Here is a 6,527-nt window from a genome sequence, read left to right as displayed (position 1 = left end):
GAGAATTGCTGGGTCAAAAAGCAGATCCATTTTCAGTTTTCTGAGAAAATTCCATACTATTTTTCATAGTGGTTGTACCAGTCTGCAATCCCACCAACAGTGTACCAGGGTTCTCTTTTCTCCACAACCTCTCCGACACTTGTTGTTTGTTGCTTAATCCAAAAGAACCTATGCACCCCAATGTTCATAGCAGCACAATTTACAATAGCCAAGTGCTGGAAGCAACCTAGGTGTCCATTAGTAAATGAATGGATCAAAAACTATGGTACATTTACACAATGGAATTGTATGCAGCAGCAAGAAAAAGGAGCTCCTACCCTTTGCACAGCATGAGTGGAACTGAAGAGCATTATGCTAAGCAAAATAAGTCAGTTGGTGAAAGAAAAATACCATATGATTTCACCTTTAACAGGAACCTAATCAACAAAACAAACAAACAAGCAAAATATAACCAAAGACACTGAAATTGAGAACAGGCTGACAATGACCAGAGGATAGAGGGGAGGGAATTTCAGGGGAAAAGGGGAACGTTTTTCAAGAACAAGTATAAAGGACACATGGACAATAACAAGGAGGGGTTGGAAATGGGAGAGAGGTAGAGAGGGCTGGGGCGCAGGCTGGGATGGAGGTAAAAGGCAGAAAACTGTACTTGAACAACAAAATTTTTAAAATTTTTAAAAAATGTTTAAAGATGAAAAAAATAAAGTTCCCAAATTTCCCTCCCATAAAATAAAAGTACATGTGGGTACAAGAAAGGAAGAAGCACATGACCATTTTGTTTGTTTTGTTTTGTTGTTGTTTTTACTATATGTGTGCTTTTGTGGGGGAAACATTTCTGTTTATTTTTTAGGGCACACTATAATCTACCCTTGTCGCTCGGACAAATGTTACCTTCATTGTTGAAAATAATTCAAACTAACAAAGGAAGAGATGGCCCTGTACTCTTGCAAGCATTTGGAATCCATGTAAAGTTGGGTTTAATTGCTTATTGATTCATACAGATTCTCTACATTGCTTTCCATAGCAGTTTCAATAGGGAGAGAAAAAAAGAAAACTACCAGTTACTATCCTAATGGCAAAGTCATTTGCGGTGATCAACTACCAGTCATATGTTTTTGATAAAAAATGGTTTGCAAAGAGGAATTCCTGTAAGAAGACAGAATACCAATAATTACCTTCTGACGTTCAGGAAAAAAAATTAAAATGTTATTATGGTTTCCTGAATGGCAATCTGTGGAGGAAGTAGCCATTCACACTCCCTCCAGGGTTTCTGTGAACTACCTCTTGTCCAGGAGTTTTTGAAGGACATCTGAGTCTAAATGAGTCACAAGGTTATTTCACTTTTCTTATTTCGAGACTTATGTGAACTCACATGAGAGGCTCTCTGTGTCTTGAATGACATGAACAAGCAACAATGTTTTATGATGTTGAAGCCTGGAAACTTCCAGTTCTCCTTTTAATTTAAATGTCCTTGTCCATCTGACTTCTGATATATATACCCACACATCACCTTTTGACCAATAAAATCTGAATTCTTTATTTTACAATTCTTTATTTTGATGGTACACCTCAGTCATTAGAAATGGCATTTGTAATTGGTCTCCTCGACTGCCTTCTTTCCCACACCCTTTTGCCAAGTGTTGCCCTACATATTTTCTTTGCCTCATTAGACCCTCAGGGAAAATCTAGGCTATGTATGTTTCTGTTGTAGAATCCAAATGTTTTACTGACCACTGATTGAACCCACTAAATTTTATCTTTCTTTATAAAGAATAAAAACAAAGGAACATGCTGCCAGTAGTAAAAGTACAGAGGTGTGTGGTTTAGATTGATTCAAAATTCTAAATGCTAAACCATCTTATTTTTATTATACTTTAGAGTTGGTCACAGTATCTCCCATCCCACTAGCTCTTCTCTTTGCCACTTCCCCCATTAAGGGGTGGAGTCTACGCTCTCTCCTCTTGTGGGTGGGCCTTTGTGACAGCCTCACCCAGTAGAATATAATGAAAGAGACACTATTAACTCTGAAGGGTAGGCCATAAAAATGCCGTGCATTTCTTTCTTGTTCTTTCAGGATATTCACTCTTGGAACCCAGCCACCATGGTATGAAAAATCCCAAATGGTTCACGGAGTGGGGCATGTGGAGAAGAACTAAGGACCCTGGGCCACAGAACTATCTGAGCTTCCAGCTGACAATACAAAATGCTAGCTAGATACATGATAGAGCCAGCTTGAAAGTTAACCCTCCATTCCCCAAGTGAACCTACTCAATTGACACAATTACCGTGTGATGGGCCTGAAGAGGTCATCTGAACTTTACCCAAATTGCAGATTTGTAAGCAAAATAAACAATAATTGTTGAAAGCCCCCAAATTTTTGGTTAGTTCTACATGCAGCAATAGATAACTGATATAAACTTTATTACTGCAAGAAATAGCAAGTATACTTTAAACACAATGAATTCTAGGAATTTCTCCAGATAAAGCTCTTGGACAGTGCGAAGGTAAATATTTCAAAATAGTGTTTATTATAAGACTATTTACATTAAAGAAAACAATTTAAAACTCTAAATGCTCCAAATTTAGTGTTGTTTGAATAACATATGGCATATTTATGCAATTGTATGATGGGGAGTCATTGTTTGAAAGGATGACATTTAAAGTACAGTGAGATAGGAATTTTTTTAATAATTGAACAAAACAGCAGTTTTTAAAACAGTATGCACCTAATGATTGCATACTAACACAGTATGCAATGTGTTTGTGTGTGAATGTCTATGTTTATTTATGGGAAAAATTTTAAAAATATACCCCAAGATATGTATAAAGGTTACCTCTGTATGAGGGGCTAAAGAGTGATTTTTATTATTTTTTTTCCTGCTTATCTGAACTTTCTAAATCTTCTCAACTGAACATGTGCTGAAATAATTTGTAAAGACTTTAAGAAAAATAAATCAAGGATTCTCTTTAAAATTTTAGTGTAAGATACCAGGCCATCTCTGGTAGTAGCTGTGTCTCCAGAAAATGAATTGACCTGCAGCAAGTTCAAATACACACCATGGTAAGTTGAGTCATAATGTCAGCCATGGTAGTGGATCTTAGTTCTGAGTTCAGCAAAGAAAGGATTCAAAGCCAAGAACTTTAGAGCAAGAAATTTACTTAGAAAGTCACAGAGGTAGAAAAAGTGAGCCAACTGGGCTGTGTGGACTCAGAAAGCAAGTTACAGAGGCAAAGATGTGCTGTTGGAGCTTAGGAGAAAGAAAGCAAAAGTATATGCCTGAAGAAAGAAGTGGGTGAGGGGGAAGGCACAGGCATTTTCCAGAGAGAGAGAGAGCACGCACTGGGTTTCTTGTCTTAAAGGTTTTTATATGTTTTCTAAAGGCAGGAATTTAGAGGAGGTCTGAGAGGAGGACCTCAACAGAATATTCATCAGCTTTCCAAGTGTGTCCTTCAATATGCAGATACATCAAAATGAGCATATAGCTCAGGGTTGTGGTCTGTAGTGATTGGTTGGTGCTAGGGTAGGGGGTCATTTCTTGTTGCATCTGGTCCAGAGGTCAGCCATGGCATTGCTTCACCTAGTTTGCTGCTTTTCTAGGGCTAGAGCTGAAACACAACTGAGGCCTAGATGTTAACTCTAGTTTGAGCAAAACTATCTTTGTGGAGGATTTTTTCCCAATATTACTTGATGATGATCACAACCTCATTACCCAAAGGACTTTTTTAAAAAAATATCTTTACCTGAGGATATTTCTTCACTGCTTTTAGAGAGAAGGGAGGAAGAGAGAGGAACATCTGTGTGAGAGAGAAGCATAGATTGGCTGCCTCCCATAGGCACCTGGACCGGAGACCAAACCTGCAACCTAAGTATGTGTCCTAACTAGAAATTGAACCAGAAACCTTTCAATTATGGGACTATACTCCAACCAACTAAGCCCCCCTGGCCAGGGCTCATTGTCCCAAGGTCTTAATGCTTGAGGGAGTGGTCATGCAAGGAAAAGGAGGCAGGTGAGACAGGGAGGCTGGATGAGGCCAGTTTGAATTGGTCATCTCAGTTTTACCATTTTCCTTGTCAAGCAATTTCCCTAGCTTCTTACTATCCTGCCTCAAAAACAGGGTCCCTCTCTAATTTTGGGTGTCTTGTTTCCTCTATTTGATTAAGGAGTATACAAATTTATTTTCTTTCCAGTAGCAATGAAAAGAAAACCGATTCTCTGTAAATTTAAGAAAAAGTTTTGACTAAACCTTACTGAGAACGACAGCCTTGGAACATGAATTCAAGAAGCCTTGAAAGAATGCTGTCATTGAAAAGTGAATGATGCTTATATAGGCAGAAAAGTAAGGAAAAAGTACATCTGGTGCATCAGCAACTTCAATTAGAATATGTATATTTCAATGATTAAAAGTTTTACATCAAATGGAAAGAATGCATACATGAGGTTGGGTCATCCTCTGGCTTCAGGGAGTCTGGGAACAGGGTCTGGAAACAACTACATTTCCTGAAGACTATTTGAGATGAATTTTCATTTGGAGTAGAAAGAACAAGCACTGTTTACTACAACTAGTGGCCTTTAGTTTTGAAATTCTGCAAAAGGTGTACTTGACTAGCCCCCAGGGTTCATGCTTTAGTGAAGAATGTAGGGAGGCTCAGGGCTCTCTCCTGGTTACTGATTTATCTTAAGCACTCTTTCCTTTCCTCACCAGAGGAGCCACCTAGAAGCCAAGGGCACAAAGCAAACAAACAAGCTTCTCTGTGAGTGAGAGATTAGGAGCTAGTACCAGTAGCAATAATGCCAGCATCTAATGTGATTTTTGAAAATCTCAGTCACAAGGAGAGAGTGATTCAAGAGACTATTTCATGGGGAAGGAAAAGTTAATTCCTTGGGTCTAAATGGGCAATTTTGGATGAAGTGCTATCAGGGGTGTCCAACCTTTTGGCGTCTCTGAGCCATACTGCAAGAAGAAGAGTTGTCTTGGGCCATACATTAAATACATTGCAACACGTAATCACCAAAAAATTCTCATAATGTATTAAGTAAATTTATGATTTGGGGTTGAGCCACATTCACAGCTATCCTGGGCCACATGTAGCCCAAGGGCTGCAGGTTGGACACCCCTGGATGGGCAAAGAGAAATTGGTCCCAGAACAAGGCAATTTTGCCAACCCAGGTTAAACATTTAAAACTGGCTCTCAGAAAGAGAGTTTCCCACTTAATTACATACTCTCTGCCTTGAAAAGCCTTGTTTCCTCTATTTCTGTCTTCAGATAGTACGTTTCAAACTGTCTGCTGGGAAGGCCCAGTAGAACGGTTAGTGGCTATAGGGATTAGAAGAAAAAATAGGCAAGAATGTAAGGCATCAGAAAAGGGGGCTCCAAATTTGAAATATCAGATATAGAACAATGACTTACAGTTATGTGAATCGAAAAAAGAAATATTCCTCGTAAGAAAGGAACACAAACTATATCAACTGGCCAGGAGGTGTGTAGTTGATGTATTCTTGATAATCATCCAAAAGATAAAAATTAAAGTAAATTCCACTAAAAAAAGAACTGTCTGACATGCCTTCTCCTGGTTACACAAAGGGCTCAAATTAATAACACATTAGCATATCACACTCTGGGCTTCAAACACACATGTGTAGGGGCTAGGGTGCTGGTAGGGGATGTTCTATCACCAGTCTTGTCACCTGAACTTGAAACTCATGCCCTTCAAGAAAAGAACTTCAGCTGCATAATTTAAGTGGCTATCATAGAACTGGCAATCTCATTCAGTTTGGAATAAAAGGAAAAGGCTGCTGCTATACTTTCCTCTATCCCATCTCCTTTTCCTCCTCCAAAAGGTACTTTTTATTGTAGTCACTTGCTGTAGAATACAGCAAAGTTTGATTTTCTGGTTTCCACATGAGCTACAGTTTAGCTAAAACCATCTAATCTGGTGGCCAAACCCACCCAACCTTAGACATTCTGAACTTTAGGTTTGTAAAGAAAGTTGGTCCTAAGTACCTATTATGAGTCACCAAGAAATTAATAGGGAGGATAGTTAAAAATGCATTAACTGAAATAGTTTACCTGCCTGGGTGGTTATCACAATTGAAGATTAAAAGAAGCTAACCCAGGTTTTCCCAACCCCATGAAGGAGTCCAGGGTCTCTAATTTGGAGTGGCAAGGTAGTAGAGATGATCAAAGAATAATACTTGTGAATTGCTTGTTGCCTTCAAAGTAGCTTAAGTAATTACCAAGTATAAGCCAGGGGATATACAAATTTTACAAGGAAGACTTGGAATGCTTCAGCCTTAGGGTTTTATCCTTACTCTCCCACTTAATGATGTGTAAGTGTGTGCCAAATAACAACACTTCATTAACTTTTACCTTGTGTATGGTTGATTTTCTGTGTCAACTTGACTGGACCACCAGGTCTCCAAACATTTGGTCAAACACTTTTCTGGGTATGTCTGTGAGTGTGTTCTGAATGAGATTAACATTTGAATCAGTTGACTGAGTAAAGTAGATTACCCTTCCCAATGTG

This window comes from Phyllostomus discolor, chromosome 3 (assembly GCF_004126475.2).
Source record: "Phyllostomus discolor isolate MPI-MPIP mPhyDis1 chromosome 3, mPhyDis1.pri.v3, whole genome shotgun sequence".
Classification (NCBI taxonomy): Eukaryota; Metazoa; Chordata; class Mammalia; order Chiroptera; family Phyllostomidae; genus Phyllostomus; species Phyllostomus discolor.
This window is presented reverse-complemented; position numbering follows the sequence as displayed.